The sequence below is a fragment of the Lissotriton helveticus genome, chromosome 3_1 (assembly GCF_964261635.1).
Source record: "Lissotriton helveticus chromosome 3_1, aLisHel1.1, whole genome shotgun sequence".
In the NCBI taxonomy this organism is placed as follows: Eukaryota; Metazoa; Chordata; class Amphibia; order Caudata; family Salamandridae; genus Lissotriton; species Lissotriton helveticus.
The window spans coordinates 857,139,900-857,165,578 of NC_136061.1; the positions used below are offsets into that span (position 1 = coordinate 857,139,900).

Sequence of the window (25,679 nt, forward strand, 5' to 3'; positions counted from 1 at the left end):
TCTGAAGGACAAATTGAAAGGTGCGGAAAATGGAGATTCCCCTCCAAGGTGCCGCAACCTGCCTGGGAAAGAAGAGCAGAAGCCGCACTCCTAGTAAATGGAGAGCAGCCGGTCCTAGACTAGGAGGGCAACGAAATGGCCAGACTGACTGAATTTTGTCTTGAGGTTGTCTCGAGAATGTGAGCCAGCCAGGATCCACCAGGACATTGCAGCCTTGTTAGCCAGAACTGACTTACACACATCCTGTGTGACCACAGGTTTGCAGCCACCCAGATACCATTCAAGGGCTGCGAGCTGCCTTCGTCCGTAACCAACCCTGTGCAATCCCTCACTGTGTTGGAGTCTGGATCTGCACTGTTCCAGGCTGAGAAGGACATAGCATGTTTAACTCCTCACCAGAGGCCTTAGAGGAGGGTCCTATCGGCTGTGGCCATTCCTGGGATATCACCCATTGATGATATAGTTGCATTCTATCACATATTCAAGTTTTCTGATATCAAAATGGCGATCTTGTGGATCCAGTGAGTACTCATGTCTGAAGCCCGACAGTCCAGTTTTCAGATATGGCTCCTTGAAATAAATACTCCTAGTGACAGACTGTAAGTATCAGCCGGACTCCAGCGTTGCTGGTCCTACGGTCTTCAAACTGTGACCAGTTTCAGCCACAGCTGCCCTAGACGCAGCCTATTAGATTCTGAGTCACCTCTTCTGATTGGATATCAATACGCTGTGTCACTGGTCTTATGGATATGTTATGTATTAGCTTGCTATAGGGTCGCTTTTAGGTCTGGCCTGGAGACATACATACATACATGGGGAAATAAGTAAGTTCTATTCAAGTGCTTGCTCGCTCGCACTTTGAGTGAAGGCCTTTTTAACTGAACGCATGTGCATATCCACCTAAAACAGAAGTGCTTGTACGTCTGCCTAAAAAAATGGACTTGAGAGCAAGGGCTTGATTCCAGTACTTTACTTTGCCAATGTGTTTTTCTTTCATTACTTTATCCATTTGTTTTTCTCATCCTTTTGTGCTTATGCCGTCAGGTTAAAATAATTCAAATCCAATAGTATCTATTTTTATGTCAATAAGAATCATATTTTATTGGGATAGTCATTAAAAATAAAAAAGAGTTTCTATACATGGTCTGTACATCTTCCTGCTATGATGCAACACTACAGTTTTCATTACATTACTATGCATATATATTTTTTATTGCCAGCATATGGTTGACACACTCAGGTGGCTTGTTTTATTTCTTTCACCATTCTTTTCATCTTTGTAGCATATGCTTGCTCTAAGTAAATACAAATAACAATTGCACCAGTTTGTCAAGACCAGGCCTATTGGCTTTGCCAATCCTTGGTTTAGGTCTGTCCCCATTCTCTATCGAATGGCAACACATTTCAAGAAAAGAGGAAAACATCGAATATATTTCTAGCGGGTTTCCCACCTAAAGCTTGTTTCTCCTTCAGTCAGTGGATCTTTCTTTCCTTCTCTGGCGTTTAATTATTTTTCCTGCCGTGGGTCTGGTCCTTTTCCACCCCACGCCTCACCCCCAAGGACGAGGGGGGTGTTGGGAGGAGTCCCTCCCAGGTCTGAGGCCCGACAATTCTTTACTGTGCTCCGGCATCAGCGGGAGGAAGTGACCGGCACTTTCCACTCTCAGCCGGTCCCAGGCGCGGGCAGCCAGAGGGGGCTGGAGACGGGGGGAGCTGGGAGAGCGGGAAGGAAGCTGGCGCTGCCGCCCGGGCTCTGTGCTGGGGTCCCGGCAGGGAGCACGCGAGACACCGACGGCTTTATTTGTCCAGACAGAGGACCCCCTAGAACCGCTGGAGAGAGAGGGAGGTTGTAAACTTCGAGACAGCGCCGGATGCGGCATTGAGTGCTGCTGATTGGCCATTAAGTAGAACATCTGAGAGGAGGGGGTACATCTGTGCTGTGAGAAAGAAGTGTTACCCAGTAACACCTTTGAGGCACGTTTAATAGGCCCAGGGGACCATCCTCTCATCATCTCACTCTTCCTTGGTGCCCTCCTCCCCGAGGCTGATAGAGGGCGCTGCTGCTTCCGGTGCATTTCGTTCTGCAAACACGGGACATCCCGTGAGTTCTAGAGGTAAGTCTGAACTTCGAAGTATGCCAGCTTTTTGTGGACTAGAGATTTATCAGAGACACTTCAGAAGGTTACCACCTCACGCAGTCAATCATCTGAGTATGCTGATATAGCGCCTTGAGGCTGCAGCAATGCTGCTGCTCTACTTGTAAAGGGACAGTACTAGCCATAGTACGGCAGAATACCCACACCAACAAAACTGTGGTACAAGAATGTCGAGGGAGAAAGTGGCGAAAACGAAGTGCATGTAGGGAAGCATAGATTCACTATTAATTCCCTTAGGTGCAAACTGTCCCTTTTTTGCAAGGACTGTCCTGGCAAGTTGGAGACCGTCCCTGGTAATATTGTTGCAGAAACTGTTCCTCTTTATTACACACAGGTATGCAAACAAGAACTTTCTATCTGCAGCACACCTGTGCTACAAAGTGTCCCGGGATTTTTTTCCAAATGTTGGCAACTATGTATTCCTAACTCCACATCTACGCACCTTGAAGATATATAGTACCGCGTAGGGACATATATGTGGCGCTAGGTATAGACAATTTAGACGAACCTATTCATATTTTATTTTCGGTATTCTGTCCCCGATATCGAGTCCTTCTCGGTAAAACTGATATTCTTGTAATGGGATAATGACCACACTTGTCAACATTGTTATTCCACTTGTAATTAGATCAAGTCGCCATTCTCAGCAGTGCTGCTATGCTTGTAATTGAACAGGATGCACAGGTCTCAGCAGTGCTGCTATGCTTGTAATTGAACAGGATGCACAGGTCTCAGCAGTGCTGCTATGCTTGTAATTGAACAGGATGCACAGGTCTCAGCAGGGCTGCAAAACTTGTAATGTCACAATACGCTCACTTCCCAGTATGGCTGCTTCACTTGTAGTAGGGCAAATCAAAACTGCAATTCTTCTAATGGAATAATTCTTAATGGTGGCTATCATATGTTTCATTTGCTCTGCTATTCTTATAATAGGACAATGTTTGAACTTCTCAGCAAAGCAGCTATACATGTACTGGATCAATGCCTGCACTTGTCAGTAGGGCTGCTATCATTATAGTGGGACAATACACACGCACCTCAGCAGAGCTGCTATACTTTTAAAGGGGCAGCGGGCATTCTTCTCAGCACAAAAGCTACAGGTGTATAACGGCACAGTACACACAATACTCAATAGAGTTGCTCTACTTGTAAAATGACACTGTTCTCAGCAGGTCTGGTATACATCCTCAGAACAGTGAGCATACTTCTCGGCAGTGCTGCTATGCTTGTAATTGGATGTTGCCCTTGTAATCATTGCTGCTAGTCGTGTAATAGGGCAATGTCAGCCCGTCTCAGCAGAGCTGCCATACGGGTAATAGCCTATGTGCACACTCCTGAAGGAGGCTGCTGTACCTACAATGGGACAGCATGCACACTTCTCAGCAGAGCTGTTAAACTTGTAATGTCACAATATGCACATTTCCCAGAATGTCTGCTTTACTTGTAATAGGGCAATCAGAACACTTCTCAGTAATACTGCTATTCTTGTAATGGGACAATGCTTTCACTTGTTGTACCTGGAGCATGTTCAATACTTCCCAAGAGGGCCGCTGTACTACTAATGCCATAACCTACACACTTCTGAGTGGGGCTGTTGTACTTGTATTTGGACACATTTCACATTTCTCAGCTGGGCTTAACAACTTTTAAAGGTACTCTTCAGAAGGGCCACTATGCGTGTTTTTCATTGAGACCACTATACTTGTAATAGACAACGTGCGAGCTTCTCAGTAAAGCAGACATACATGTAATGGACCGCTGTCTGCACTTGTCACTGAGGCTACTACACGACTGTTAAAGAACACCTTTCACAAATCTACCCACAGCTGCTATATTTGGGATTGTCTAATACTCTGACTTTTCGGTGGGGCTTCTATACTTTTTATGCGGCCACATGCCACACACTTGAGCAGAGCTGCAGTATTCGTTGTGGGTCTATTACACACACCTCAGCAGGGTTGCTGTACTTGTTGTGGGCTATTACACACACCTAAGCAGGGTTGCTGTACTTGTTGTGGGCTATTACACACACCTCAGCAGAGTTGCTGTACTTGTTGTGGGCTATTACACACACCTCAACAGAGTTGCTGTACTTGTTGTGGGTCTATTACACACACCTCAGCAGAGTTGCTGTACTTGTTGTTTGCTATTACACACACCTCATCAGAGTTGCTGTACTTGTTGTGGGTCTATTACACACACCGCAGCAGAGCTGCTGTTCTTTTGAGGGAACTGGATGCATACCTCTCAACAGAGCTGCCCTACTTGTAATGGTACATTACGCACACTACTCAGTAGAATTGGTATTGTTGTAAAGGGAAAATGCTCTCAGTGAAGCTGATATACTTGTAAAAGGACAGTACATACTTTTCAGAAATATTGCTATACTTGCACTTAGAAAGTGCCTCCTTTCTCAGCAATTCCACTACACTTGTAATTGGATAAAGCCACACTTTTCAGCAGGGCTGCTGCAGCTGTAATGAGATGATGTCAAACTTCTGAGCAGCTCTGCTATACTTGGAATGGGTGTGTGCCCACTCTGCTGAGCATAGGCGCAATGCTTATAATGGCACACAAAGAACACTTCTGAATGGGGCTATGTATTTGTAAATTGGCAGTATGCACACTTGATAGGCCCTTGTAATGAGTGGTCTCTTAATTCCGATGGAGTGAGTGACATCGGTTACCGGCCCCATTGGAATTATAAGATCTATGAGGCCTCCTTTATGGAAAGTGTTGCATCGCTGTGTGAAAACAGCGATGCAACACTTCTCAGTGCGCCCTCCTAGCGACACCTTGGATGCCCCGTATTTACTGTACGGCGCTCCATGCCGCAAGGATTTACAGATCCGTCCGCATTCCTGAATTATCCGTAGGCACAAAAGTGGTGCATTGCTGGGGTGTGCCTGAAAACAGACGCAACTCCAGCAATGTGTCCTTTAACATGGGGCAAGTGCCTGCATCACCTGAGGCAGGCATAAGGATTTGACGCAGTGTCGTCCTGGAAGTGTCACAGTGAAAGCTCATAGACCTCACTGCGTCACTTCTACAAGCCTTGTCTATGCCGGAACACCCACCCTGCACACATTTTACCTGGGGCAGGTATAATGTAGCGCAGGGGGTTTACAAACTGACACGTCTGCCTAGGTGCGTCACTTTGTAAATATGGAGCATGTTGCCCAATTTTTACGCCGCAGCAGCATCACAGAAAATGATGCAACAGCGCTGTAAGGCCCTCATAAATAAGGCTCATGGTGTTTAGCAGATCTGTTTTTATTCATATCTCTTTCTGAAAGAAATAAGACTGGGGAGAGGGGGGGAATGAGGAATCACCGGTGGGGATGGACCAAGACTTACTGATTACCCACTAACTCCTCATGTCTACGGGGAGCCTCAGTGTCCCACTTGTAATGGCCTAGATTTCTTCCACACCCAGAGTCATTGGCAGCCCTGTATCTGTAACTTCAATGGTGGTGAAACACTGACTACTTGCAGGGTCCCTTGAATGAGGGCCCATGTAGGCTGGCGTACTCCTAATGAACAATACCCGTGCTTCTATGTATGGCTGTTGTACTTCGAAAGGCACAGTAAGCACACTTCCGCAGGGCTGCCATGCTGTTGGTGGTACTATAAAAACACTTCTCAGAAGGACTCCAATGGCACAGTACGCACTCTGCTCAGTATGGCTGCTATGCTTGTCATAGGATAGTATGCACACTTCTCAGCAACACTAATATACATATATTGTGCCAATGCCCACACCTGTGAAGAGAAAATATGTAAATATATCTGTGGGTTGCCACACTGGTAACTGCTCAACATTAACCCTTTTCAGCTGGGATACTTCCTCAGCAGGGCTTCTAAACTTGTATGGGGGCAGTGCACACAGTTCTCAGCAGGGCTACTGTACTGGCGCGTAGTTATCTGGCACGGGACTTTTAAAATTAATTCATTGTAATTTCTTCACTACTTTTTCTGTCCTGTTGAATACATTCTTTGTGCTTTGCTGTGAAAACATATTGTCTAATGTAATACAATTGGTTACCATCACTACCTCCAGACTCAGGGATTGTGGTTCGCCACTACGCCATGCCCTCATGTGACCTCAGACCCTGTCCGACCCCTTTCCTTGGCACAGGAAGTTAGGGAGCAAGAAACACGCTCCTTCCTGCCAGCTGACAACCTTCACTTTGCCCTGAGGCTGTGAAGTGACTTGTGTGCACCACATGACGTGAGGCCCTGTCACATCCGGGCACAGCGGTTCATTACTACACCTCATTAAATGTCTTGGCCTTAATTATGATTATGAATCAGGTGCGGCAGCATTACCATATGGAATTCTGGATTTGTTTATATTTCACCCCTCCGCCATCTCTGTATGCTAGTGAATGCGTTTGTTTTCTTTTTTTCCGGCACTGGCGGTGTCCCCATGTATTTATTTATGCGTTTTTATATAGCGCGGACTTTACCCGAAGGTGTCAGAGCGCTTCACAATAGGAACAGAACTGATACATGAGAACATTACAAGTGAACAAATTACAAAAGCAAACGTTACACTACATGAGGCATGCCCCACTGTGCCCACAGGCATTTCGCCACCTACATGCAGTGCTGTTTAATTAAGCGCTGCCTTGCACAGGCGAAATGTCCCTCTGCATAATCGACGCGAGGCAAAGTCCGCACACCGGAATTCTGTTCTGTCTCATTCAGAGCGGGCAGATGTTTCCACAACTGGTTTTCCTGAGCCTCGTGCAACGCTGTTTTGTCTGCAGGGATGCTCCACCGGCCGGAACCCCTACTCCTCAAGCCACCCTTCTCCCCCAACAGGACACTCTCTGAGGCAGAATCATACATTTATCAATTGGTCAGGGCAGGTGCTAAACGTACACATTAACAGCCTTATTCATCAACGGGCCGTTTTGCGAGCCCCTAATAGCGATTCATAGCGAATCGCTATTAAGGACTCGCAAAACGGTATTCATGTAGGAATTGCTAAATAAATAGCGATTCCTACACATTCCTTATTTGCGAGTAGCAAATTGCTAATCGCAAATAAGGAATACTCCCCATTCATTCCTATGGGCCAATGAGAATCTGGCCCATTGCGAGCGCAATTTTTGCATTTGGGATTCATCATCCCAAATGCAAAAATCGGTAATTGCTAATTCGCTAAATTGCGAGGAATTACATTTAAGGAATCTCTATTTGAGATTTCTTAAATGCAATTCATCAACCATTTTTAAATTGCTAATTCGCAATTTCGGGCCGCTATTTACCGAAATAGCAAAAACTTAGAAAAATGCTTTTAAAAGCATTTTTCTAAGTTGCATGTTGCACACACACATGTCCTTTGGACATGTGTGTGCGCAACACCAGTTTCAATTTGCATTTAAGGGGTGCTACAGGGTGTCCTTTGGACACCCCTGGCACCCTTAAAATCGCTATCTTATTTGCGAGTAGCAAATTGCTAATCGCAAATAAGGAATACTCCCCATTCATTCCTATGGGCCAATAGGCCCATAGGAATACTCCCCATTCAAATAAGGAATACTCCCCATTCATTCCTATGGGCCAATAGGCCCATAGGAATGAATGGGGAGTATTCCTTATTTGCGATTAGCAATTTGCTACTCGCAAATAAGATAGCGATTTTAAGGGTGCCAGGGGTGTCCAAAGGACACCCTGTAGCACCCCTTAAATGCAAATTGAAACTGGTGTTGCGCACACACATGTCCAAAGGACATGTGTGTGTGCAACATGCAACTTAGAAAAATGCTTTTAAAAGCATTTTTCTAAGTTTTTGCTATTTCGGTAAATAGCGGCCCGAAATTGCGAATTAGCAATTTAAAAATGGTTGATGAATTGCATTTAAGAAATCTCAAATAGAGATTCCTTAAATGTAATTCCTCGCAATTTAACGAATTAGCAATTACCGATTTTTGCATTTGGGATGATGAATCCCAAATGCAAAAATTGCGCTCGCAATGGGCCAGATTCTCAGAATCTGGCCCTTTGCCAGCGCAATTCGGCTTGATGAATCAGGCTGTAAATCCCATAGAATTATGAATTTTCTCAGATTGTACTACAGGTAAATCTGGTCCTTCATGGTAATTCCCCATTTCATGGTGCTTTACGTGCAATTCCACGGTTCTGGCACATATGTACTGCATGGTAATGGTAAATTACCACCCCGCCATTACCGTGCAACTCACAACCAGGGCCTTAATGCTGTATCTCCTATTGTATAAAAATATGGTATAGGTACTCAGCGCTGGGCTTTCCACAGCAAAATATATGTAGCACATAATAGCTGTAGCACCTAAACCACAACCTGCTTAGGTCTTCTGACTGCTATGCTGGTCTGATAAGCATCTAGCACAGGCAGAGACTACCTAAAGGGCAGTTTCCAGTCCGGACACACACGCCAGTGCACTATTGTATCATATTGTAGAAGCACTTAACCAGTGGTTAATTTGTAAAAAAAAAAAAAATACGTGCCGGGGCTCTCGTCTGGAGGCAGCTTGCACCAGCCCATTTCTTCTGTTAGCTCCGTCTACAACAGAACCAACTACTAACCATGAAAGTGGGGAAATGATGTGGTGTAATGGCCTGAGCTGCCGACTTTGGAGCTGGAGAGCCAGATTACAGCCTCCGTGTTGGCTCAAAATCCTGTGATTCTGGGCAAATCATAACATATATATTTGTAAAGTGAAAGTTCACCCCTAACAGGGTATATTGGTGCTGAATAACAGATGTTTAGTGTTACCCAAAACAATTGTACTAATTTTATGAACCTCAGATAGAGGAAAGGCTGAGTGAACTTGCCAGGATATGAACCTGTGACTATGAGGTCGAACACAGGCCCCTGCAATGGATGCATTAGCCACCAGAACGTCTCGTTAATTGGTGCTCATGAAAAGCTCTGGTGTAGGTGATTAAGTGCTGGTTGCCAGCACCAGTACCCTCTGGCTCAAATGAAGCACTGCTAATACCACAGACGACGCACCGAAGAGCATTTGTGCCTGAGTAGCACACTATTCCATTGGGGCACCATGGCTGGAAGAATGCCTATTTGCTGTCTGGTCTACATGGATAGTGTTTTGATGTCGTGAATGAGGACCAAAGTTGTGCTTTGATCATGATTTGCCATTGTGCTCAGGCTGAAGCCACAAAGAGTGAGCGCTAGGACGCTCAAGAATAAATCTGGGGAAAAGAATGCGTCAAGCACGTGTCAGTGCACTCTTTCTATGTTAGGGCTGCTTTCATGTCACATGCATAGACACCTCGGCCGGTGCTGCTGCATAAATTGAACTGCATAAGCATGTTTTAAGAAATGTGCTAGAATAGCGTGATCCTGCAAGCATTCACATGCCTGTCACCTTAGAGCAGGGCCACAGGAATCTCATGCAGCAGGGGCGCGCCAAATTATGCAGCATGGTTGACTGGATTATGTGGCAAGAAAACGCAAATTATGCAGCACAATGCGGCACATGTTTTGATAGTATTACTTTGTCATTTTTACACATGGAAATGCTGTCTGGGCAAACATTTCAGTTTAACAACCAAATACAGAAATAAGCAACTGAAAGATCCCCCCTTAAAATTGGCAAAGGGCATTGCACTGTGCGTGAACATGTCACGACGTTTGTAGTAACTTAGTGACCTAGGAACAACATTTTTTTAATAAAAATCTGCAGATTATGCAGTACGTGGAGGATTATGTAGCAAATGCTGCAAATCCATAATTATAGGGAAAAAATCTGGGGCTATAGAAGCGCATAATCCATTGGCCCTGCCTTAGAGTGACCTGTTTCATACAACTGAAACCAATTTATGTGTGAATTGTCCGTTAGTGATGTTTGCTTCCTTTGACCACAATAGAGCTCTGGCATTCCCACAGGAGTGGCTAAGAGCAACACAGGTGAAATGGACAAGTCAAATGGTGGTAATATATACTGTGAGGAGATCTGACCTCGAAGTTGCGGACTGGCAACACGTGCAACTGTGGATTCTGCCACCAGCTCTACCTTATGCCTTCCAAGGAGGGGCCGCGGCCAGCCAATATAACTAGGATCACACTACCAGTGATTGTAAAGTGCTACCAGTGATTGTAAAGTCTCTGTGGTCTCACCTAGCGGCAAGGGGTTCTCTTGTCAATGGGCAGTATGCAATCAGCTGTGATACATGCTATTTGACCACACAGTGACAGATACATGTTTAGAAGTGCAGGGGATGCGCCATGCACAAAGTTTCTGGGAAAGGAAGTGAGAGGACAGGAAGTTGTAGGGTGGACCTTCCTGCATAAATATCCTCTCATTACTTCCCCCTCCAGTTCCGCTTCTGCTCCCCGTCACGTCCTCCTTCCTGTCTGCCCTTGTGGCTCTTACCCTCCCCCAGGTTAGCCTTATTCCCGCCCATTGTTACATTATAGACCCAGATTATGAGTCAGGTGAGATTACCGCATGGAATCCGTCTGCCTGATCACGGCAGACCCAGGGGTCTATACAGGGCTTTAAGTGGCATGAAAAAACTGGAGGGTCTCTCAATGGGGCATGGCCAATGTAATTAAGGGCATGGCTTAAAGCACTTAATCTAAAAATCGCTGCTTAGCATAGTGTGCCGCCCTACTTGTATTTTGATGTTTCTGTCATTGCGTCTAAATATGATACAACAGGTAACATCATACCTATAACAAGTCAGGACTATTGGTTTGTCAATGGTTGTTAGTTGCATTAGATAAATAAGCAGCAACTACGGCTTGTATATAATATTTAAAACGCTTCCACTAAATGCCCTGGTGACACCACGACAATGTTGCTGCTCCTGAGTTTCAAAATGAGAAGGGAAATCCAGAGAGAAAATGACTCTCTTTAAAGGATTTCCCTTCCCCTACAACACTCACCTGGCATGATGTCATGCCGTAACTTAACAAGTGAGAAGTGAGCTGTGTGAGCACGCGCACATTGATGTGCCTGCTGTCACTGCAGTCCGGGGAAAAAAAGAGACTGCCTGTGCCAGGGAACAAAACAGAGCATGATAGAGCCCTGTTTTGAGGCCCCCTTGAAACAATGGCATAGCCAATAGGTCTTGCTTTTGGGGACCTTCTAAGTACTTAGTTATGCAGCACAATATCCTTGGTGCAACAACATCAACTGTTGCGTGGCTAAACACTTATAACGTCCCAAAGGCAAGACCTATTGGCAATGCCAATGTTTGTTATGCTATGTTATGTCTGCTAGTGCCAGGAGGGTCAAGGGTGAGTGACAGGGAGGTGAGGAGTGAATGCCAAGAGGGACAGGGGTGACTGTCAGGCCATGGGGGTGAAGGGTGAGTGACAGAGAGGTGAGGAGTGAGTGCCAGGGAGATGAGACATAAGAGTCAGGAGGGTCAAGGGTGAGTGCCATGGAGGAGAAGGGTGAGTGCAGAGAAGGGGTAAGTATGAATGCCAGGGGTCAGGGGTAGCTGCCAGGCCGGGGGGGTGAAGGGCTAGTGCCACAGAGGTGAAGGTTGAGTGCCAGGTCAGGGGTGAAGGGTGAGTGCCAGGGAGATGAAGGTTGAGTGCCATGAGGTGAGTCGTAAGAGCCAGGAGGGTCAAGAGTGAGTGCCAGGGAGGGGAAGGGTGACTGCAAGGGGTGAAGGGTAGCTGCCAGGCTAGGGGGGTGAAGGGCTTGTGCCATGGACGTGAAGGGTGAGTGCCAAGGGGGCGAGTAGTGAATGCCAGGAGGGACATGGGTGAGTGTCAGGGAGGTGACAGTTGAGTGTCACGCAGAGTCAATGCTGAGTGCCAGGGAGGGAGAAGGGTGAGTACCAGGTGCGAGGAGTGACTGCCAGGCCTGAGGGGTGAAGGGTGAGTGCCAGGGTGGTGAGGGGTGAGTGACAGACTGCAAACAGTAGTGAGCTGGGGTCTAGAAGGAGGTGCGGAGATCATCACCTGGTGTGTGCCAGGCTGGGACCCACCAGTGCCAGGCCAGATTTGGGTGGATGCAAGAACCTCTGAAAGGCGGGTGCCAGGAGAGAGTCACATCTTAAAACAAGAAACTATTCAAAATCCTGAATTCTCCACTTTATGGCTTTGCAACCTTATGTGGAAAATAATTAGCAAATGAATGGTCTTCCGTAGCGGACTTGCAGCTTGTCACAGCAACTTATTGAGATAAAGGTTGCATTGCAAATAAGCCAAAGCTAACAGAATTTGAATTAGTAACGGTAAGATTCGCAATGAACTAGAGACAAGTTAAACAAGCTTTGGCATAGCCGATAGCTCTCGCTTTTGGGAACTTCTAAGTGTTTAGTTATGCAGCACAATATCCTTGGTGCAACCACATCAACTGTTGAGTGACTAAACACTTATAAGGTCCCAAAGGCGAGACCTTTTGGCTATGCCAATGCTTGGTGTGGTTGTGTGTGTGGTTGTGTGTGTGTGTGGTTATGTGTGTGTGTGTGTGGTTGTGTGAGTGTGGTTGTGTGTGTGTGTGGTTGTGTGTGTGGTTGTGTGTGGTTGTGTGTGCGTGCAGTTGTGGGTGTGGGTGTGGTTGTGGGTGTGGGTGTGTGGATGTGTGGTTGTGTGTGGTTGTGTGTGTGGTTGTGGTTGTGTGTGTGGTTGTGTGGTTGTGTGTGGTTGTGTGGTTGTGTGTGGTTGTGTGTGGTTGTGTGTATGGTTGTGTGTGTGTGGTTGTGTGTGTGTGTGGTTGTGGTTATGTGTGTTGCTGTGTGTGTGTGTGGCTGCGTGTTTGTGGTTGTGTGTGTGCCTGTGTGTGTGTGCTTGTGTATGTGTGTGGCTATGTCTGTGTGTGTGGTTGTGTGTGTGGTTGTGTGTGTGTTTGGTTGTATGTGTGTGTGTGTGGTTGTATGTGTGGTTTTATGTGTGGTTGTGGATGTGTGTGTGGTTGTGTGTGTGTGTGTGTGTGTGTGTGGTTGTATGTGTGCTTATGGTTGTGTGTGGTTGTGTGTGTGATTGTGTGTGGTTTTGTGTGTGGTTGTGGTTGTGGTGTGGTTGTGGTTGTGTGTGTGGCATGTGTGGTTGTGTGTGTGTGTGGTTGTGCTTGTGTGTATGGTTGTGTGTATGTGTGTGTGTGGTTGGGTGTATGTGTGTGGTTGTGTGTGTGGTTGTGTGTGTGGTTGTGTGTAGTTGTGTGTGTGTTTGTGTGTTTGTGTGTGTGGTTGTGTGTGTGTGTGGTTGTGGTTGTGTGTGGGTGTGGTTGTGGGTGTGGTTGTAGGTGTGTGTGGATGTGCGGTTGTGTGTGGTTGTGTGTGTGATTGTGTGTGTGTGTGTGTGTGGTTGTGTGTGTGGTGTGGTTGTGTGTGTTGTGTTTGTGGTTGTGTTTGTGGTTGTGTGTGTGGTTGTGTGTGTGGTTGGGTATGGTTGTGGGTGTGATTGTGTGTGGTTGTGTGTTTGGTTGTGTGTGTGTGGTTGTGTGTGTGTGGTTGTGTGTGGTTGTGTGTATGTGTGTGTGTATGTGAGGTTGTGTGTGTATGTGTATGGTTGTGTCTGTGGTTGTGTGTGAGGTGTGTGTGGTTGTGGATGTGTGTGTGGTTGTGTGTGTGGTTGTGGTTATGTGTGTGTGGTTGTGGTTGTGTGTGTGGTTGTTTGTGTGGTTGTGTGTGTGTGGTTGTGTGTGTGTGTGTGGTTGTGTGTGTGGTTGTGTGTGTGTGGTTGTGTGTGTGGTTGGGTGTGTGGTGTGGTTGTGTGTGTTGTGTTTGTGGTTGTGTTTGAGGTTGTGTGTGTGGTTGTGTGTGGTGGTGTGTGTGGTTGTGGTTGTGTGTGTGGTTGTGTGTGTGGTTGTGTGTGGTTGTGTGTTTGGTTGTGTGTGTGTGTGTGGTTGTGTGTGTGTGGTTGTGTGTATGGGTGTGGTTAGGTGTGTTTGGTTGTGTGTGTGTGGTTGTGTGTGTGGTTGTGTGTGTTTATGTGTGTGTGGTTGTGGTTGTGTGTGTGGTTGTGTGTGTGGTTGCGTGTGTGGTTGTGTGGTTGGGTGTGGTTGTGTGAGTGTGGTTGTGGGTATGGTTGTGTGTGTGTGTGGCTGTGGGTGTAGTTGTGTGTGTGGTTGTGGGTGTGGTTGTGTGGTTGTGTGTGGGGTTGTGTGTGTGTGGTTGTGTGTGTGGTTGTGTGGTTGTTGTGTGTGGTTGTGTGTGTGAGTATGTGTGTGGTTGTATGTGTGGTGGTGTGTGTGGTTGTGTGTGTGTGGTTGTGTGTGTGGTTGTGTGTGTGGTTGTGTGTGTGTTGTGTGTGTGACAGTAATGCTAAAAGCATCTCAAAATAAAGGAACACAAACACCGAGTTTGTGGAAAGAGGAAGCACATTGTAAGTCAAACGGGCACAGCAAAGCATTAACACAACAACATGTTCTTTGATGTTTGATGTTCTTTGAACGAGAACATCAAAGGGGCGCTGCTAAACTGATCGCGGGTGAAAGTGATATCGGGCGCTTAATGAGTATGACGAGGTTTGCCATTTGGTGCCTCGGCTCCTAAGCGCGCGCCCGTGCACATTTACTGTAGCTCTAGGCTGGCCAGGCTGGCCATGGTAGCATTTTCTGAGCCCTCACTAAATGTCTCGCCAGCCTAGCGCATGTGCTGGGTCAGGCAACACCTAAAAAGCACCCCAGAATTGAACCGAGGATACAGAATAATAAAAATGGGGGCAATATTGGTCTCCTTTTCACAGCTGACAGCCAAAACAACAGGGTGTTGTGGAGGACTCGGATTCTGGGGGAATCAGAATTTTTAAAAGAGTCAATTTTCCATAACACTTTTTGTTGCGGTTGTGGGTGTGGTTGTGTGTGTTTGTGGTTGTGTTTGTGTGTGGTTGTGTGTGGTATGTGTGTGGTGTGTGCGGTTGTGGCTGTTTGTGTGGGTGTGGTTGTGTGTTTGGTTGTGTGTGTGTGTGGTTGTGTGTGTGTGGTTGTGGGTGGGTGGTTGTGGTTGTGAGTGGTTGTGTGTGTGGTTGTATGTGGTTGTGTGTGTGCTTGTGTGTGTGGTTGTGTGTGTTTGTGTGTGTGGTTGTCTGTGTTTGTGTGTGGTTGTGTGTGTGGTTGTGTGTGTAGTTGTGGTTGTGTGTGTGGCTGTGTTTGTGTGTGTGGTTGTGGTTGTGTGTGGTTGTGTGTGTGGTTGTGTGTGTGGTTGGGCATGGTTGTGTGTGTGGTTGTTTGTGGTTGTGGTTGTGTGTGGTTGTGTGTGGTTGTGTGTGTGTGGTTGTGTGTGGTTGTGGTTGTGTGTGTGGTTGTGTGTGTGGTTGTGTGTGGTTGTGTGGGTGTGTGGTTGTGTGTGTGTGTCTGGTTGTGTATGTGTGTGGTTGTGTGTGTGGTTGTGTGTGTTTGTGTGTGTGTGTTTGTGTGTGGTTTTGTGTGTGGTTGCGTGTGTGGGTGTGGTTGTGGGAGGTTGTGTATGTGTGGTTGTGTGTGTGTGTGTGGTTGAGTGTGTGGTTGTGTGAGTAGTTTTGTGTGTGTGTGGTTGTGTGTGTGGTTTTGTGTGGTTGTGTGCGTGGATGTGTGTGGATGGTTTTGGGTGTGGTTGTGTGTGTGGTTGTGTGTGTGTGTGTGGTTGTGTATGTGTTTTTGTGTGGTTGTGAGTGGTTGTGTGTGTGGTTGTGGATGCGGTTGTGTGTGTGGGTGTGGTTGTGAGTGTGGTTGTGTGTTTGGCTTTGTGTGGTTGTGTATGGTTGTGGTTGTGTGTGGTTGTGGTTGTGTGTGCGTACTGTAATCCATGCAAGTTGCGTGTTGGGAGCAATTAAATTAAGCCCGATACCAATTTGTATAGTTGGTAGGCATTGACAAGCAGAGTAAATACGTGGTCATGCACGTAAGAGACTGCAAAATTTGAGACCAATAAGTATCAACTATTTTGATGCAACTCGAAAAAGTTTGCACACCACGGTAATTTACATTTGGATTCAAATGAAAGTGAAAGTGATCGGACGGAGGCAGAGGGGAAAGCACGGGAAATAAAAACAAGCAACTTAATGACCCGTGACATAGGAGACAGATGGTGGCTGCGCACGTGAACTCAAGCGTATCGCACGCCAGTAGCACTTTGAAAAATCACCTACTAAATGTCTCGGCCAGACCAGCGTATGTGCTGGATCAGGCGAGACCTAAAAACTGCGGGTGCTTAGACCCGGTCAGATACGGCCCACTTAAAGCCCTGGGCCATATGCAAGAACACCAACCCAATTTTACTGGCCGGTAATTCCAGCAGAGTGAACCATAAGACGCTCTGGCTGTAATAGCGGCCAGCTGGGATTTCAACCTTGTAAAATCTCATGAGACTTTGGCTGCAATAACTAACAAACAGCCACTCCTGTCCCTGGCTCCAACCCAGGGGGTCAGCATTCACTACTCTCTTCTACCAGAGCTACTGTCCCCCCTTCACTTCCACACCGTTCCTCCACTCACACCCCACCCAGGGGGCGAGGGGGGGAGGGGCGCTGAAGGATTACCCCTCTCCCACCTCACTGGTTGAGGGGGCCTACACCACCCCTCAGAGTAAAACATGTATGGTATAATTAAAAGAGTCCTTCAGGCCTAGCTGAACCGGAAGCGAACCAGGAGGAAACGACCACTCTGTGTCATGCGCTGGCTCCTCTCTCTTGTCTGTCTTCTGTCTCTTTCTATCTTGTGCTGTCTTTTCTAGTCCTCTCTCTTCTGCATTCCCTCCTGCTCTCTTGCTTCTTCATTCTCACTGACCCTCTCTGTCCTTTTCTGCCCCCTCTCCCCTCTCTTCTGCGCTGTCCTTTTTTTCTGCTCTCACTCCTCTGTTTCTCTCCTTCTCTTAATTCTACTATTGTTTATTCCTCTTTATATTCTGATTTCAGTTCCTCCCTCCTGCTTGTTCTCTCTGTCTAGTGTTGTCAGTGTGCGCTGATGTCTGTTTTTGTCCACCCCCCAGCTTCTTCTGGCTTCCCTCCTTCCATCTACCTATAGCTCTACGCTCGTCTTTTCCTCCGTCTTTTTATTATCTCTTCTTCCATCGTCTCTGTCTCTATCTCGGTGCCTCTATCGCTCCCTTCTTCCTTTCGCCCCCTCTCCACCCCGCTCTCTCGTTATTCATGCCTTACTGTCGCTCTCGCGCACTCCCTCGTGCCCTATCTTTTGCGTGTTTTAATTTCACCTCTCTCTTGCTTTCTTACCGCATCCCCCAACAATCAATCTGTTTGTTCCACGTTCATAGTTTTGGAGGCCAGTACTCCCACTTCGGGGCATTTCCTGAAACGAGAATATAATTTGCGTGTCCCCCACTGCGAGCCTCACAGGCGCGGGCGCCTGGACAGCCACAGAGACAAGAATGAGACGGAAAAGGAATATCCCATTAACAACTGGGGAGTGAAGGAATGCGGACTCCTGTCTGAGGCCAGCAGCTGATGGATAGCTCGTCCAGTGGTCTCCGCCATCAGTCACAAAAGAGCAATCTGCTGTTTTTTCTCATCATAACTGAAATACAAAACTTTGTGGGCCAGATGTACGATGCGATTTTGCAAGCGCAAACGGGTTTGCGAACCCGTTTGCGTATTCAAAATCACTGTTGGCCATGTACAATTCCTAAATAGCGAGTCCCAATTTAGGAATTGCGAGTCGCAATTAGGAAGGGACGTTCTCTTCCTAATAATGTCCGCAATGCTATGTGTGAATGTTTTGTGACCGTAATTGAGGTCGCAAAACACTCGCAAATTACCACCCTCTTCAAGAGGTTGGTAATCCAGTCGCAATTTGGAACGGGTCCCCAGGGAACCCCTTCCACTTTGTGACTGTCTCCAAAAATATTTTTTGTGGGGACCACTGCCAGCCGTTAAAAATTGAAACGAAAACGTTTAATTTTTTATTTTTAAATGCATCCAGTTTTCCTTTAAGGAAAATGAGCTGCATTAAAAACAAAAGAAAAAGCTGCTTTATTAAAAAGCAGTCTGGTCTGCTGAGCCCAGCAGGCCATCATCCCTGGGAGGGCTGGCATTCCCAATGGGCTCGCAAGTTTTCAGAGACTCATTAATATTAATTAGCCTCACAATTTGTGACCCCATTGGGAATCGCAAAACAGTGCACTAACACTGTTGTACATTTCATTTAGCGCCTCGCAATTTGCGCCTCACAATGAGTCGCAAATTACGAGGCGCGAAATGAAAGAGTCGTACATCTGACCCTGTATCTACTGGATCCTTCTACAGAGGAAGCACTTATAAGCTGTAGCGTTTGAAACGCGGAGCAGTGCATCAAGGCGTCCTTTTCGCTTAATTAAATTTACTTTTTTTATGCTGTGATTAATCTATGCATAATGCCTGTGTGTGCGCAGCATTGTGCAGTGGTGAGTGTGCGTGCATGTGGTCAGTGTGCGTGCATGTGTGCTTAAGGATAACTGCATGCTTGAAGGCCCCAAACTAGGAATATCACTTAGGGCTGGTTCACCAAAGCGTTCATGAGTAGGGGATGTAGTACTGCATTTTATATACTCTCACGCCCCTGTGAACTGGCCCGAAATGTCTGACTCCCAATAGTAGGAGTGCAGAGAGGGTACTGTGGTTTCTATAGGTACTAATTGTATGTGACCGTTCCGTGGATATTGCCATTTTATTATCATTTTTAGATATTTTGGGATCAAGTCACAAAGGCTTTTCAAAGTACATTTGACATAATAGTGGGAATACTACTTTAAGTACTCCAAAATGCCTTTGAGACTAGGCCGCTGTATGTGAAGGTTTGGGCATGCGTTGTTGGGCATGCAAGAGGGTGCGCACATTCTTCTGCATGCAAATATGTTTGAATATAGCTGTGTGCATCTCTGAAGATGTTTGTGCAGTCTTTGCTTGTGTTCCAGTTCTGGGAGGACCTGTTCTGAAAGGGTCAAGACTGATTTTCATATGGCTGGGTCCAAGCTGACATGGCATGGTGGACACAAGAACTGTGGTTTGGAATTCTACCCGAGCAATTGCCAGTGGTTAGACTTATAGTAAGCATTCCTCCTATCACTTTTTGTATGTTTAGTGTAACGTCCTAAGTGACTCGGGGTACGTAGGTCCCTCGTTCACTGTGCCACTGAAACCAAGCTACACCAAACTGAAGAGCCACAATAAGGGTGAAACTGGTTTAGGGGTGCTTGTGTTCCGGTTTGGAAAAGACCTGGCCTGGCAGTACGGGCTGGACTGTTCCTGTTGGAGAGGGGCCAAAATTAATTCGCATATGGCTGAATCCAAACTGAGGTGGCCTGGTGGGCCAAAGAACAATCGGTTTATTGCAAGTCCTCCCATCACCTTTTGTGTTTTTGAAGTGTTTTTGCACATATCTATTCCCTGGAAACTCAAACTAAATTTAAATATGACCCATTCATTTCTTGACTGTTTACCAATAATATTTCATGGAAAATCAGACGGTCAGAGCCAACATTCACCATAAACCCCCAAGAGCAGTTACTTTCAAACACATACAATAGTACAACAGCAATTAAAAAGCTAGGAAAAAAACCTAAACGTGTGTCATTTATCGTTGACTGGAAAATACCAATAGGCCAGGCCCTCTTAAGACAAGAAGACAAGTAACCCTAACTTTGGTGGAGTAAATGTAGAATGGGCCCCAATGCTAGCATGTAAAATGTCTCCATTCCCCCATTGGGTAGGAAAAAAACCCTAATTGAAGTGTAGAAGCCAGAATTACTCTCAGTCACTGGTAATTACTTGGTGTCTGTGACCAATCCTACATGTGGTTGGCGAACCCAGAAGTGGATCTCATGCTCATTGCCATTGGATGGAAGCTGGACCTCGCTGATAAGGGCCAACATTGGACTGGTATTGCTTACGTTCCACTCTGGACAGTATCTGGCCTGGCACTTTGTGCTGTGCTGTTCCTACTGGAGCAGGCCAAATCTGATTTGCATATGTCTGATTTGCACTTTGGCTAAAGTGGCATAGTGGACGGAAAATGTTACACTGGAATGTGGCCTGAGTGGCTGAGATGAATTCAAGCATTCTACCATTCACTGTTTCCATTTTAGGTCTGTCGGTAACCAAGGCCTTTTGATTATTAGTAACAATGTATATATTATATATATATATATATATATATATATATATATATATATATATATATATATATATATATATATATATATATATATATAGTTGTAAAGGGTTTCAGCCAGCCCTCTTCTGAAGGTACTAAAGGGAACTACATTGTGCATGGATGTATTCCTTGTGAAAGAGCAAAATATCATCTCTCTCGCACTGAAATAAACCAGCGTCTGAACTGGGATCATCCTTTTTCCCATGTAGTAGGATGAAGAAAAATATGAATATCACAACAGATCAATGGTGAAAGAGGGCTCGCTGAAAGCATTATACAAATAGACCTAATTATTGCTGCAGCATCCTGGCAAGCAATCTGGTTCAGTTCAGTGCCATCCAAACCCAGCAAAGAGGTCAATAAAGTACCACCTAGGCCCATCAATACATTTCAGTACAGCATCATCAAGCCAATCACAGAGTTTTACTGCAGCATAATCCAGGTCGAACCGCACATTCCCTCAGGACCATTACCTAGGTGACACGTTCTTGCATGCCAGATGCTGTTCAGAGATGTAGCAGAACCAATACTGCTGCTGGAAAGGTCCTCAGTTGAAAGTTGTACATTTAGATTTCTAAGAGCCAAAAGTTTGAAGCAAAAAGTAAGGTGGATAGTTCAACATCTTATGCAGACTATGGTACTGGAAATTAGTATGAAAAGCAAAAGTTTGATTTTTTTGTGTGTAATTTCTCAAATTCAATATTTTGTTTTTAATGTTTGATAGCCTAAACCGCTCTCCTAACCATGATGCTAAACCTATTACTTGCCCTCTGCTGTCATGTTCTCTAACACGGGGGCACTGGAAGTATGTGATTTTGTGCTTAAAGTGTTTTTCTCATAATTATGGATATGCCACATTTGCCACATAATCTGCTTTAAAACTTGCAGATTTTAACCCCAAAATTAGTTTCTAGTTAAAACATATCAAGAGTTACTAAAACACGCCAGCACGTGGTGCGGAGCGGTGGAGGGTCCTTTGCAAAGATTAAATGGTCACCTTTCATTTAATTATTGCTGAATTTGGGTGTGAAACTGGTACTAATGAGGTGAAACCTTTGTTCAGTGTTAACATATAAAAATTGCAAAATAAAGACAAAATACTATCACAATTTTGTTTTACTATGCTGCATAATTAATCACAGTGTAAGGCTGAACCCTAACCTTCCTCATATGCAATCATATTATGAAAGGGTTTATTAACAAAACAAAAATGAATAGTTTGTGAAACACGGAGTCAACCGGTCAGTAAACTCCGGAATTGGGCCGAACAAAGTTGAGTAAAGAAATAAATAACCAAAACAAATTACAATGCGCGCGCTACAACGCCAAATCGGCTGTGGACACAAAACCGCTGCTGCAGAGGCAGACGCCAGCCTGGCTATCTTCTATACTACAGGATGGTCGCATCAACGCAGCACTTTGGAGGGGAGAGTGGATGATTCTGTGCCTTTATAGGTGAGCGGAGAGCTGGCAAGCTTCCCTGCCTATCTCAGAAGCGATGACAGCCACACTGAAGACAAGAGCCCGTTGCTGCCAGAGAATGTGGCCGGGATTCTCACTTCCACCCCTAGTGATTGCTCTGGGATAAGGGCATCTGCTCTGAGATAAAGACACTCCCCAGGCCTGAGGGCAGTGGGAGGGGCTCTTACCATCCCCGTTTACTGATCATATGACTCTCCAAGGATACAGGCCTCTGCCTCTGATGGAGCCCTGCCCCAGAGCTCTAACCGGAAGAGGAAGCTGCAGAATAAGGCATTGTACAGTTATGTGTGCCCAAATTCGGGACGGCTGCCTGTTCAGAACTATATGCAACGATATGTATTAACAGCCCTGGGGGAAAGTCAGACCAGTGCTCAGGCAGCCGGGCTATTTGTATACAGAACCGTGCCCCTTCTGAGCCTGTACAGCTGGTTTATGCGTTTATAAGTCGATGGTACATTCCGAACCGTTTATACTAGGAGTGTATATTATTTACATGAGCGGGGGACATTTGAAACCATGTACAGTTGGGTTACAGGACTGCGGTACATACAGAACCGTTTATAGTTGGATTCTGTGGGGCAGATTTACCAGCCCCTTGCAACACTTTTACACCGCCGTTGCATCATGGCGGCATAAACAATGCACTTTGTTGCAACACATTTACACGGGACGCATCTAGGGAGATGCGTCACGTTGTAAAGCCCTGCGCCACATTATACCTGCGTCAGGTATAATGAATGTAGGTTGGGCGTTCCGATGCAAGAAAGCCTTGTAAAAGTGACACAGTGAAATATACAAGATCCATGGTGGCGCAAGTTTTTTTTGGAGTGAGGCAAGTAAACTGACGCATCTTTGCTATAATGCAGAGATGCATCAGTTTCTTGTAAATCTGCCCCTATATTTTCATAGCTGCAGTGTCTTCGATACCTTGTACCGTTGAGTAATGCGTATATAGGACAGTGCTACATTCAGAACCATTTAAAGTTGGGTATTATGTTTACAGGACATGTGTATTGACCATTCAGAGCCACATACAGCTGTGTGTGGTATGTGCTCAGAGCACTGAGGTACATTCAGAGCCATGCACAGTTGTGTGTGGTATGTGCTCAGAGCTCTATGGTACATTCAGAGCCACATACAGTCATGCGTTGCATGTGCTCAGAGCGTTGTGGTACATTCAAAGCCACGTACAGCTGTGTGTGGTATGTGCTTAGAGCACTGCGGTACATTCAGAGCCACGCATAGTTGTGTGTGGTATGTGCTTAGAGCACTGCGGAACATTCAGAGCCATGTGCAATCACCTGTGGCATGTGCTCAGAGCACTGCGGTACATTCAGAGCCACGCACAGCTGTGTGTGGTATGTGCTCAGAGCACTGGAGTACATTCAGAGCCATGCGCAGTTGTGTGTGGTATGTGCTCAGAGCACTGCGGTACATTCAGGGCCACTTACAGTCATGTGTGGCATGTGCTCAGAGCACAACGATACATTCAGAGCCACGTACAGTTGTGTGTGTGTCATGTGCTCAAAGCACTGCGGTACATTCAGAGGCACGTACAGTTGTGTGTGGTATGTGCTTAGAGCACTGCGGTACATTCAGAGCCACGCACAGCTGTGTGTGGTATGTGCTTAGAGCACTGCGGTACATTCAGAGCCACACACAACTGTGGGTGGTATGTGGTTGTGCGGTACATTCAGAGCCTCGCACAGTTGTGTGTGGTATGTGCTCAGAGTACTGCAGTACATTCAAAGCCACGTACAGTCGTGTGTGGCATGTGCGCAGAGCGCTGCGGTACATTCAGAGCCACTTACTACTGTGTGTGGTATGTGCTTAGAGCACTGCGGTACATTCAGAGCCACGCAAAGTTGTGTGTGATATGTGCTCAGACCACCGCTGTACATTCAGAGCCACGCACAGTTGTGTGTGATATGTGCTCAGAGTACCGCTTTACATTCAGAGCCATGCACAGTTGTGTGTGGTATGTGCTCAGAGCACTGCGCTACATTCAGAGCGATGCACAGTTGTGTGTGGTATGTGCTCAGAGCACTGTAGCACATTCAGTGCCACATACAATTGTGTGTGGTATGTGCTCAGAGCCCTGCAGTACATTCAGAGCCACGCACAGTTGTGTGTGGTATGTGCTCAGTGTACTGCGCTACATTCAGAGCCACGCACAGTGGTGTGTTGCATGTGCTCAGAGCACGGCGGTACATTCAGAGACACGCATAGGGGTGTATGATATGTGCTCAGAGCACTGCGGTACATTCAGAGCCACGCACAGTGGTAAATGGTATGTGCTGAGAGCACTGTGGTACATTCAGAGCCATATACAATTGTGTGTGGTATGTGCTCAGAGCACTGCAGTACATTCAGAGCCATGCACAGTTGTGTGTGGTATGTGCTCAGAGCACTGCAGTACATTCAGAGCCATGCACAGTTGTGTGTGGTATGTGCTCAGAGCACTGTGGCACATTCAGTGCCACATACAATTGTGTGTGGTATGTGCTCAGAGCACTGCAGTACATTCAGAGCCACGCACAGTTGTGTGTGGTATGTGCTCAGTGTACTGCGCTACATTCAGAGCCACGCACAGTGGTGTGTTGCATGTGCTCAGAGCACGGTGGTACATTCAGAGACACGCATAGGGGTGTATGATATGTGCTCAGAGCACTGCGGTACATTCAGAGCCACGCACAGTGGTGTATGGTATGTGCTGAGAGCACTGTGGTACATTCAGAGCCATGCACAGCTGGCTCTGCACTTCCAAGTCTATGTATCCACTGGGGTTTGTGTTGCCTGGACCCTAAAGGTACAACACACTTGGATGTAGTATCCGCAGGGATGCACTAAGCCTTGTTTAGTGTCTACAACAGTGAATATGTAATCAACTAGGAGGGACAGGGGTTTGAGGGACAATATTTAGAGGGGTCCAGTGAGCACGTCCCGTGAAGTACAATTCAAAACTGATGCACAAAGTTCCCCTAGGGGGTGGGTGTGTGTGGATGATCGATCCACCTCTCTCCAAGGGTGGTTGTATGCGAGAGACAGGGACAGTTGCCCCTTATCGGAATTAGGGAAACCTCACACAACAGGTCGGTTCTACGGCTACTGTCATGTCACCAACCGATTGTTTCGTGTCATCATCGGCTCCCTGCTCCTGCGTCAGGCCGGCGCTGCAATGCCTGACGGGTAGCACAAAGTGCTACTCTTTTGCGGAGATCTTTTATTCCTGGCCGATGTGTGGGTGAGTGTGAGGGGCCCAAGTGTGTACGTAGTGAGCGTGGAGGTGTGGTTTAAAAAAAGTCAGTATAGTCTACTCTGGGCAATTTTATTCTGGTAGCTAACTGCTTTCATTAAAAATAAGAGGGGTATGGGAAATCCACCAAGCTATGTATGGGACAACCCGTTCAACCCTCAGAAGGGGTCAGGTCGACATATTTCATGCCATCACGGCAATTCATCAGGACCTAAAAAGTGCTCATATACTAGGACGGAGCCCAAGGTGGGCCGTACTATGTAGTGGATACAACCTGAGGGGTCACGAACTGGAACAGGAGGAGTTCCCGAATTGTAGTTCACCCCTCAATCGTTGCGATTGAGGGGTGAACTACAATTCAGGAACTCCTCCTGTTCCAGTTCGTGACCCCTCAGGTTGTATCCACTACATAGTGCGGCCCACCTTGGGCTCCGTCCTAGTATATGAGCACTTTTTAGGTCCTGATGAATTGCCGTGATGGCATGAAACATGTCGACCTGACCCCTTCTGAGGGTTGAACGGGTTGTCCCATACATAGCTTGGTGGATTTCCCATACCCCTCTTATTTTTAATGAAAGCAGTTAGCTACCAGAATAAAATTGCCCAGAGTAGACTATACTGACTTTTTTTAAACCACACCTCCACGCTCACTACGTACACACTTGGGCCCCTCACACTCACCCACACATCGGCCAGGAATAAAAGATCTCCGCAAAAGAGTAGCACTTTGTGCTACCCGTCAGGCATTGC

General features: G+C 46.4%; 1 protein-coding gene across 1 annotated transcript in view; it reads left to right on the forward strand.

Moving 5' to 3' along the window:
- The first annotated feature begins 1,643 nt into the window (after positions 1 to 1,643).
- The window catches only part of EVA1B (eva-1 homolog B), a 138,264-nt gene continuing 114,228 nt past the window's right edge, over positions 1,644 to 25,679 (forward strand). Inside the window, exon 1 of the mRNA XM_078681200.1 lies at positions 1,644 to 2,114. The gene's annotated coding sequence lies outside the window, so the exon portion shown is untranslated. The remainder of the gene's footprint in view (positions 2,115 to 25,679) is intronic.